The 12,003-nt window shown below is 36.1% G+C and overlaps 1 pseudogene; it reads left to right on the top strand.

The window, feature by feature from the left end:
* The first annotated feature begins 2,731 nt into the window (after nt 1-2,731).
* LOC122890330 lies at nt 2,732-5,194 on the top strand (annotated as a pseudogene).
* The last annotated feature ends 6,809 nt before the right edge of the window (nt 5,195-12,003 follow it).

Here is a 12,003-nt window from a genome sequence, read left to right as displayed (position 1 = left end):
CTTGTTTCTCTCAGGCAGCACTCAGAGTTCTGACGCATGACCTCCAAGTCTGAGGGGAGGGAGAAGGAAAAAATGGGAGCAAATAAGAATTTCAAGGGGACACAGCTCCTGCTGATTGCTTCAGAATCCTGCATGCCAGCTTTGGGGAGTAACCCACTGGAGGATCACCCCACAGGGGCACCCTCAATACCCCTCCTCCCCAATGCTAAACCCAACCCCCCACCCCACCCCACCCACCGCCCACCTCCTAGCCAGACCCTCAGACTTGCTCCCAAGTGCTGTGGTAGACAGGTCTGGTCAGAAGAATGCTCGCAGAAAAACAGATCAGGGCCAGCAAGGGAAGAACTACAAACTGGTGCTTTAGTGCCACCCTCTGGAAAATAAAAAAAGTTTCCAGCAGCCAGCCTGGTGAGTTGTAACACAGGAAAGCATAAAGAATTTAGAATTTTGCCACAAGAGGGAGAGAGGAGTGGAGCAGGTCCACCGCACAAATCCTCAACAACCCCAGAAAAAGCAACAACAAATGAAGAGTGTCACCTCTGAATAAAACTAATCAAGGAAATACATCATCACCAAAAGGAAAATAATAATTCCCAACAACTGCGTTCAAATCCATGGAATATTGTGACCGAGGTGATGAAAAACTCAAAATAGCTGCTTTGAAAAAACACTAATTCGGAAAGAGATCTGTATCCTCATCTTCATACCAGCATTGTTTGCAATAGGCATAGACATGTAAACAACCCAGGTGTCCATCAACAGATGAATGGATAAAGAAGTTGTGGAACATTATTTGAAAAATGAAAAATACAATGGAGCATTATTTAACTATAACACACACACACACACACACACACACACATACACAAAGGGGGCACATGGGTGCCTCAGTTGATTAGGCAGCCAGCTCTTGATTTTGGCTCAGGTCATGATCTCAGGATCCTGAGTGTGCTTGAGGATTTTGTCCCCCTCTCCCTTTGCCCCTCTTCCTGTATTGTATTGTCTCTCTCTCACTCCCTCAAATAAATAAGTCTTCAAAAAAGTAAAATTTAAATTTAAAAATGCAAGGAAATCCTGCCATTTGCAACAACATGGATGAACTTTGAGGGCATTATGCTAAATGAAGTAGAGAGAAAGGCAAACCTATGTGACCTGACTTGTATGTGGAATCTAAACAAACAAGCACACAAAAAAACACACCAAACTCAGACAAAGATATGATTTGTGGTTACCAGAAGCAGGAGGGAAGGAGGGGAAGGAATGGAGGAAGGAGGTCAAAAGATAAAAACTTCCAGTTAGGTAAATTAGTATAAGAGATATAATATACAGCATGACTATAGTTAATGCTGCTATATTATATACAGGAAAGGTAAGAAAAAAAAATCCTGAGTTCTCATTAAAAGGAAAACTTTTTTTAAAATTTATTTACTTTCTCTTTTTATTGTATCTATATGAGACAATGGATGCTAACTAAACTTGTTGTAATCATCTCACAATATATGTAAGTAAAGCCATTACTCTGTACCCCTTAAACTTATACAATGATGTATATAAATTATATTTCAATAAAACTAGGAAAAAAATTTAAAATAGCTGTTTTGAAGAAAAAAAAAACAGTGAGCTACAAGAAAACTCAAATATCTCAATGATATAAGGGTAAAAAATATACAACGAAAATGAGCTTGTTACCAAAGATACTGTTACAGAACTTGGACTAGATCCTGGCCAAAGAACCACTCAGCACTCAGAGACCTTGGAGGATGGGAGGTTTATTTAACACTAGCGGGCTCAGAGGAGCATAATCTCCCAAGGTCCGAGACCCAAGCACAAACAAAGGGGGTAGTTTATACACTTTTACTTCCATATCTGTGCCACTCTTGTGCCTGTGGCCAGGGCAGGGAGCTGGTTAGGGGGGGAAACCTGTAATGGCCCTAGGACCTGGACTGGGATTCCCCTTCTGGATTGGTTGGCCAACTTAGAACACAGATTTCCCTTATCAATATCAACAAATTCCAAAGTTAAGAATTCAGCAAATGAGGACAGGGTTCAAGGTGGTCATGTAGGAAAATCCTGAGCTCACCTCCTCTCGTAGACCCAACAAATCCACAACTACATATGTAATAATTCCCTCTGAAGGGGACCTAGAAACTAAATCTATAGAGCCTCTACAACAAGGGACAGTAGACACCCAGAAAGATTAAAAGACGTTCCACAGCGCTCAGATCCTGCATAGGAGAGAAAAGCTCCCAAAACACATGGATTTGAAAACCAACAGGGAATATCTCCCGGAAAATTATCAAAGTGAAGGGAAAGGAAAACCCACTCTTAAAGGACTCATTCACAAACTCACTCAACCTGGAAACCAGCACAAAAATACCAGACTGAAAAGCATATAGACCATAGGTGATGGAGACCCACTGACTAATCTTGGAGTGCCTACAGGAGAGGGAGGAGACAGCCAGGACTCTCCCTGAGGATTGAGACACTGGTAGCAGCCATTTTGCTATCTTGCTCTGCTCCACTGATCCTGGATCTGGCAGGCAACATTTTAGAATCCTCCCTTTAGACTACTAACACCAGGTGTCCTACCACATTGCCAGCCATGCACAACCATTCACGGTGGCCAGAACTATAGGTGACACAACAATATCTTCACCCAATATCACACCCACAGCAGTCACAAGCAGTCTTCATAACCAACCTGACTGGTGGGCCACTCTCATCTACCCGCATGATCTTAGGAGTTACGGAGGAGCCAGCCAGGCATGGGATGGTCCTACAAATCAGTACATCTCCAGCAGGTACGGCCCCACCACAATAGGAAGATTGCATTAGAAATACTAAAAGCACTTCTTTAAGTGAAAAGGAAAAGGCTATTACTAGAAATTTAAAAATATATGAAAGAAAAAAAATCTCACTGGTAAAGGCAAACATATAATATAGGTAAAGGATCAATCACATATAAAGTTAGTATGAAGTTGTTGAAAGACAAAACTTATAAAATCAAGTATAACTGCAATATTTAGTTAAGGGATACACAAAATAAAAAGACTTAAAAGATAACAAAAATGTAAAACATGTAGGGGAGAGAAATGTAGAGCTTTTATAATGCATTCCAATTTAAATGACCACCAATTTAAAATAGACTGTTTTATATATATAGGTTTTTATACATGAACCTCCTAGTAACCACAAACAAAAAAACTATAATAGATACACAAAAAGTAAAGACAGTGGAATCCAAACATAACGCTAAAAAAACTCACCAAATCATAAGAGAAGAGAGCAAGAGAAGTAAAGAACAAAGAACCACAAAAGCAGTCAACAAAATGGCAGTAAGTACATACACATCAATTGTTATTTTAAATGTAAATGGACTAAATGCACCCAACAAAAAAACATAGGATAACTGAATGGATTTAAAAAAAAAAAAAAAAAAAAAAAAACAAGATCCATTTACATGCTGCCTACAAGAGATTCACTTCAAACCTGAAGACACACACTGAAAGTGAAAAGATACAAAAAGATATTTCATGCAGGGACACCTGGGTGGCTTAGTTGTTTAAGAATCTGCCTTCAACTCAGGTCATGATCTCAAGGTTCTGGGATTGAGTCTGGCATTGGCCTCCCTGCTGGGCAGGAGTCTGCTTACGATGTAATCAGTTTCAAGTGTACAATATAGTGATTCAACACCTCCATACAGCACCCAGTGCTCATCACAACAAGTGCACTATTTAATCCCCATTACCTATTTCACCTATCTTCCCCCACCCTTATGTCCCCTCTGGTAACCATCAGTTTATTCTCCAAGGTTGAGTCTGTTTTTTGGTTTGTTTCTCTCTCTTTCTTTCCCCTTTGTTTTGTTTTTTAAACTCCACATATGAGTGAAATCATATGGTATTTGTCTTTCTCTGACTGACTTATTTCACTTAGCATTATACTCTCTAGCTCCATCCATGACTAGCTTTCATTCTTTTTTATGACTGAGTAACATACTATGGTGTATATATACTATATCTTCTTTATCCATTCATCAATTGACGGACACTTGGGCTGTTTCTATAATTTGGCTATTGTAGATAATGCTACTATAAATATCAGGCAAAAGAGATTTTAAAACAAAGTGTAACAAGACAAGGTCATTACATAGATAGGAGCACCTAAACATACAAAACAAATATTAAAAGACAAAAAGGGAGAAATTAACAATAACACAATAGTAGTAGGGGACTTTAATAGCCCACTTACATCAATGGATAGACAAAAAATTAATATGGCAATGTTGGTCTTAAATGATACATTAGGCCAAATGGAACTAATAGACATATATATAGAATATTCAAACCCAAATCAGCAGAATACATATTCTTCTTAAGTGCACATGGAACATTCTTCAGGATAGATTGCACATGAGGCCACAAAACATGTCTCAATAAAGTTAAGAAGACTGAAATCATATGAAGCATCTTTTCCAACCACAATGATATGAAACTAGAAATCAATTACAATAAAAATGGAACAAACAAACATACACATGGAAACCAACATGCCATTAAACAATCAATGGGTCAAGAAAAAAAAATCAAAAACTACCTAAAGACAAATGAAAATGAAGACATAGGCCTTGCAGACACAGATGCCCTAGAACCACCCATATCACCAAGCCAAGGACAACCCCACTGTGTTCTTCCACATCTCCATGGATAGAAAGCCTTTAGGTCACATCTCCTTTGAGCTGTTTGCAAACAGATTTCCAAAGACAGCAGAGAACTTTCACGAACACCAGGGAAAATGGATTTGGTTTATAAAAGCTCCTGTTTTCACAGGATTATTCTAGGATTTATTTGCCAGAGTAGTTATTTCACATCCTATAATGGCACTGGCAGCAAGTCCATCTCTGGGGAGAAATTTAATAACGAGAATTTCATCCTGAAGCATATGGGTCCTGGTATCTTGCTCATGGCAAATGCTAGACCCAATACAAATGGTTCCCAGGATTTCATCTGCACTGCCAAATTGAGTGATTGCATGACAAGCACATGGTCCTTGTAAGGTGAAAGAGGGCATGAATATTATGGAAACCATGAAGTGCTTTGGGTCCAGGAATGCTAAGACTAGAAAGAAGATCACCATTGCTGACTGGACAAATCTGATAAATTTGACTTGTATCTTATCTTTTAAAAAAATGAAATAGGGGGCACCTGGGTGGCTCAGTGGGTTAAAGCCTCTGCCTTCAGCTCAGGTCATGATCCCAGGGTCCTGGGATCGAGCCCCTCATTGGGCTCTCTGCTCAACAGGGAGCCTGCTTCCCCCTCTCTCTGCCTGCCTCCTACCTACTTGTGATTTCTGTCTGTCAAATAAATAAATAAAATCTTTAAAAAAATAAAATGAAATAGGCCCACCTCTGGAAACAAGAAAAATTTCAAATGTAAGCAATCTAATCTTACTCCTAAGGAAACTAGAAAAAAAAAAGGACAAATTAGTTGAAAAAAGAAAATGATAAAACTGAGAGCAGAAATAAAGAGTCTAAAAAAATAAAACTTTTCTTCAAAAAGATAAACAAAATTGATAAACCTTTAGCAAGACTCATCAAGAAAATAAGAGAGAGGGCCCAAATAAATAAAATCAGAAATGAAAAAGGAGACATTACAACTGATACCACAGAAACACAAAGAATCATTAAAGACTACTAAAAGCATTTATACACAAATAAATTAGAAAACCTAGAAGAAATGGATAAACCCCTAGAAACAAACAATATTCCAAGACTGAACCAGGAAGACACAAAAATATGAGCAGATTAATTACTAGTAATGAAAATGAATCAGTAATCAAAAATCCTGACAAACAAAAATCCAAGCCCAGATGGCTTCACAGTTGCATTTTACCAAATACTTAAAGAACAGTTAACATCTTTCTTAAATTATTCAAATTATTATTGAAATGGAAGGAATTCTTCCAAGCTCATTTTATGAGGCCAGAATTACAGTAATACCTAAACCATCCAAATTAGAAAGGAAGAAGTTAAATTGTCAACTACATTCCGGTGACATAATGCCATATATATATATATATATCAATCATATATATATATGCCATATATATACTTTAAGGCAGCCACCAAAAACTATTAGAATGAATAAATTCAATAAATTTGATATAAAATCAATACTTGGAAATCTGTTGTCATATACTAATTTCTAAACACTAATAATGAACTATCAGAATGAGAAATTTAGAAAACAATGCCATTTACAATTATATCAAAAAATAAAATAAAATGCCAAGGAATAAATTTAACCAAGGAGGTAAAACACATATATTCTGAAAGCTATAAGACACTGATAAAAGAAACTAAAGATATCACAGATAAAAGGAAAGGTATACTATGCTCATGGATTAGAAAATTTAATATTGTTAAATGTCCATACTACAAAAATAATCTTCAGATTCAATGCAGTATCTATCAAAATACCAATGGCACTTTTCACAGAACTAAAACAAATAATCCTAAAACTTGTATGGAAGCCCAGAAGACCCTGAATAGCCAAAGCAATCTTGAGAAAGAAAAAAGCTGGAGGTATAATGGTCCCAGGTTTCAAATTATACTACAAAGCTATTAGTAATCTAAACAGTATGGTAATGACACAAAAATAGACACATTGATCAATGGAACAGAATAGAAGCTCAGAATTAAATCTATGGCTTAAATGGTCAATTAATCTGTGATAAAGGAGGCAAGAATATACAATAGGGAAAAGACAGTCTTTTCAGTAATTGGTGTTGGGAAACTGGGCAGCTACATGCAAAAGAATGGAACTGGACAACTTTCTTACACCACATACAAAAATACATGCATAATGAATTAAAGATTTAAATATAAGCTCTGAAACCATAAAACTCCTAGAAGAAAACTTGGGCAGTAAGCTCTTTGACATTAGTCTTAGCAGTATTTTTTTGGATCCATCTCCTCAGGCAAGGACAACAAAAACAAAAATAAACAAATGAGACTACATCAAATCAAAAAGATTTCGCACAATAAAAAATACCACCAACAAAATAAAAAGACAACCTGCTGAATGGGAGAAGATATTCACAAGTAATATATCAAATAAGGGGTTGACATCCAAAATATACCTTAAAAACATAAAACTCAATATCAAAAAAATTGAACCATCTGATTGAAAAATGGGAACATGGCATTTTATCCAAAGAAGACATACAGATGGCCAATAGACATATGCAAAAAATGTTCAATATCACTAACCATCAAAGAAATGCAAACCAAGGGGCACCTGGGTGGCTCGGTGGGTTAAAGCCTTTGCCTTTGGCTCAGGTCATGAGACCCGCATCAGGCTTTCTGCTCAGCAGTGAGTCTGCTTCTCCCTCTTTCTTTGCCAGTCTCTCTGTCTACTTGTGATCTCTATCAAATAAATAAATAAAATCTTTAAAAAAAAAAAAAAGAAAGAAATGCAAACCAAAATCACAGTGAGCTATCACCTCACGCCTGTCAGGATGGCTATTAGCAAAAAGACAAGAAATAATCAGGGTTGACAAAGATGTGGAAAAAAGAACTCTCATGCACTGCTGATGGGAATGCAAACTGGTATAGTCACTATGAAAACCAAAATAGACGTTCTTCAAAAAATTTTAAAAATAACTATCAAACAATCCAGGAATTTCACTTCTGAGTATTTGTCCAAAGAAATGAAAACATGAATTCAAAAAAATATATGCATGCCTATGTTTACTGCAGTATTATTTACAATCACCAGAATGTGGAAGCAACCTAAATGTCTGTCAATAGACAAATGGATAAAGATGTGGTGTGTGTGTGTAAGTAATATTATTCAGCCATAACAAAGAATGAAATCTTACTATTTGAGGCAACATAGATAGATCTAAAGGGTATTATGTTAAATGAAATAAGTTAGAGAAAGACAAAATACTATGTGATTTCACCTGTATATAGAATCTAAAAAACAAGAAACAAACAAACAAAACAAAACAAAAAAAGACTCATTGATACAGAGAAAAAACTGGTAGTTACCAGAGGGGAGGTAGTGGAGGAATAGACAAAATAGGTGAAGGGGATTGAGAGGTATATTCTTCCAGTTATTAAATAAATAAGACAGGGAGATACAATATATAGCATAGAAAATACGGTCAATAATTATAACAACTTTGTATGATGACAGAGAAGTTTGCAATATATAAATACCAAATCACTATGTTATGCATCTGAAACTAATACAATATTGTATGTCAGTTATACTTGATTTTTAAAAAGGATTCAATGAATGAAATGAAGAATGAATAGAGAATGCCTTCAGTAGAGTAGAACAGATGGAATAGTAAATAAGTTAGAGAATAGGAATTTTGAAATAACACAGTTGGAAGAACCAAAACAAAAGAATTATAAAAAGCAAGAAAAAAGGCTGAAGGATCTATGGCATTCAAACAAAAAAGATGTTAGAATAAACTGGATTCCAGGGGTGTCTGGGTAGTTCAGCCGGTTGGGCATCTGACTCTTGGCATCAGCTCAGGTCATGAACTTCGGGCTCAGATCATGAATACAGCCACCTGCCAGACTCTGTGCTCAGCGGGGAGTCTGCTTGAGATTCTCTCTCTCCCTCTCTGCTTCTCTCTCTCTCTCTCTCTCTCTCCAAAATAAATAAATAAATCTTTAACAAATAAAAGAAAAGAATAGAAAAGAATCTGGATTCCAGAAAGAGAAAGAGGAATTATGGGACAGAAAGTTTATTTAAAAATGTAATAGTTGATTAATCTCCCAAACCAAGGGAGAGATTTGGACATTCAAGTTTTCAAAGCTAATAGATCATTATCTGTGCCCTATTATCTCAATGTGAAAAGATGTTCTCCAAGAACCTTTATAACAAAACTATTGAAAATCAAAAATAAAGAAAGAATCCTAAAGAAATTCAGAGGGAAAGAGTGCATAACTCACAAAGGAACCACTATTAGTCTGTGAGGGACTCCCTCAGTGGAAACCCTACAGGCCAGGAGAGTGTAATAATGTACCCAAAGTGTTGAAGATAGTAACTGGCATCCAAGAATAGTCAATGGCAAATTCTGCTTCAGATATGAAGGAGAAGTAAAGACATTCCCGCATAAACAAAAATGAGGAAGCTGATCACCACTAGATCAGTACTTCACAAAAATAAAATAAACTGAGTCCTTCAAGCTCAAATAAAAAGATGTTAGTCAGCAACATGAAAACATATGAAAGTATACAACAAACTGGTAAAAGCAAAAAATATATTGTCAAGTTCAGAAAACTTTAAGTCTATAATAAGATAGTGGGTTAACCATTTAACTATAGTATAAAGGTTAAAGGAGGGAAAAAGTACTAAAGTAACTCTAGTGACTTTAATTGGTTAATAAATGCACAATATATAATGACATAAATTGGGACATCATAAATATAGAAGGTAGGAGTAAAAGTAGAGAGCTTTTGTCAGCTATTGAAGGTAAATTGCTATAAATATAAAATGGTCACCTAGCTAAGCCACACCTAGATTCTTGACCCACAGAAACCTTAAGCTAATAAATGTTTGTTATTTTAAGTCACTACATTTCAGGGTATTTTGTTATGCAATTAATACATAATACATTGTCCTTGTGACATTTCTATATAGTAGTCATTCTATTTCATAAAATGTTGATAAGCTATTTTATTCTATCATGTGAATTACTCTCATAAAATAGAAATTATCCAAAGAAGATGTAGTGTACACACACACACACACACACACACACACACACACACACTGAATACTATGCAGCCATCAAAAGAAATGAAATCTTGCCATTTGCAATGACATGAATGGAATTAAAGAGTATTATGCTGAATGAAATAAGTCAATCAGAGAAGACAATTATCATAGGATCTCTCTGATATGAGGAATTTGAGAGGCAGGGTGGGGGTTTGGGAGGTAGGGAAGGAAAAAATGAAACAAGATGGGATCAGGAGGGAGACAAACCATAAGAGACTTAATCTCACAAAACAAACTGAGGGTTGCTGGGGGGTGGGGGGATAGGGAGAGAGTGGTTGTGTTACGGACATTGGGGAGGGTATGTGCTATGGTGAGTACTGTGAAATGTGTAAGTCTGATGATTCACAGACCTGTACCCCTGGGGCAAATAATACATTATATGTTAATAAAAATAATTTTTAAAAAACAGAAATTATCCGTTTCTTGAAAGTTGTACATAAATTCTAGCTTGAATGTGAAAAGACAGAACTTTGACTACTTGCAATTTTATTTTATTAGCCAACTTTGTTGACAACTATATTTCCCTTAAAGTGTCCATTTAATTCAGATATTTGATATAGGAAGTTTGTAGTATCGTGTTATAATCTTTAAATTCTTCTCTGCCTGTTATTTCAATGGAAAAGAAATAAACCAAAATAGTAGTGAACTTTAAGTGGTAGAATAATGCATTATATTTGTTATTATCTTAATATTTTTATGGGTTTTCCAATTTTAAAATAAAAAGACTATTGAGGAATCACAATTTGAAAAAAATGAAAATATAACAGAATTTATAAGCATCTATGGGTGTATATGTGAACATGTATTTGTTTATATAGAGAGAAAAGTTGTAAGTGACTTAGCACAAGTATCTTCAGTAGGAAAATGTCAGAAACCTACAAGGTAGGAAGTTTATGGAAAGAATTGGGTTTAAACAGAGCATATACTACTAATTTCCTGAGAGAAAGGTGAAAAAGGTAGAGTCTTACATAAAAAGTAAACTAAAGACAAGAAAAATAATTTTATATTTTGTTTTTAAAGTACAAGAACTTGAGGCTATTTACAGGCCAAAGGTAAGGAAACATTTAATTTAGGAAGATTGCAACAAGAAGAAAAAGAAATAATTGATGCATTAAGGACTGCAAAGCTTTGAATACTACTGAATACAGGGAGGGAAGGCAGACAATAAACACTTGATTATAAATTATTTATTGAGTATTTAGTGCCTTTCTGGAGAGCTATGTCCAATCAAACCCAGTAATTTTCCTAGCTCTAATTTACTATCTCATGGTAAATTAACTCCTATCTCCTTCTGCTGTGACAGCTTGTACTTTGATAACTTGATAGCTATCTGATTTTCTTCTCTGTGTTCTTCTAAGGAAAGGTATTTCTCAATGTGCCTTTTCCCCCACCCCAAGGCCCTAAACAATTTGGTGATAAGCTACCTTTCAACATTCACCTGATGCACACCAACCCACCCCCAGAACACAGTGAACTTCTTCTTATCCTTTCTTTGATGTCCCTGATTACCAGCCCATGGATTACACAATGTTCTTGGGCCTCCTGGGCAGGCTATCAAGCCCACCTCCTGGCTCCAGATTTACCTGGATGGGAAATAAATATTTACAGAAGATGTCAAAGTATCACTGAAAATTCTGCCCTCAGTGTCCCATAAGGGATCTTAATGATGTGTGTTCATAAATTTGATTTCTTTGCAATGTAAGCTATACTTCCAAAGCTTTTCCTCACAATCAAGAAGGCAAGAATTCCAAGACACATAAGAAAAATCAGTAACTTCTGAATCCATAATCAGAGATACTAAATAATCCAGGTCAGAAAAGCTTAAGTAAATGGAACATACCCCAAAGACCCTAAAATCTCACTGTGAGTTTTTAGGGTTAGGGGAGATGCTTATTCCCAGGTACTACTGTCCCAGCAATTTCAGAGGAGAAAAAACATGAACCCAGACTTAGGGAAAGTCATCCCCAGAGCTTTCAGCAACCCCACTGGCTTAAACTAAGACTTTGGACGTTTATGTCTTTCAAGACCTACAGTAATAGCACCACATGCCTCCACCAATCTCATATCTTGACTCAGCTCAAGAAGTCATTTTCAAAGTTTCAATAGCCAGGGAGGACCTTCTCCAATAATGAAACTATGTGTCCCATTCTCCTCCTGTTAGTGAGGAAATAAATTGAATAGTTTAACTCTGGAAATGCCTTAACCT

Source organism: Neovison vison, chromosome 11, assembly GCF_020171115.1.
Source record: "Neovison vison isolate M4711 chromosome 11, ASM_NN_V1, whole genome shotgun sequence".
NCBI classification, from domain to species: Eukaryota; Metazoa; Chordata; class Mammalia; order Carnivora; family Mustelidae; genus Neogale; species Neogale vison.
This window is presented reverse-complemented; position numbering and strand designations above follow the sequence as displayed.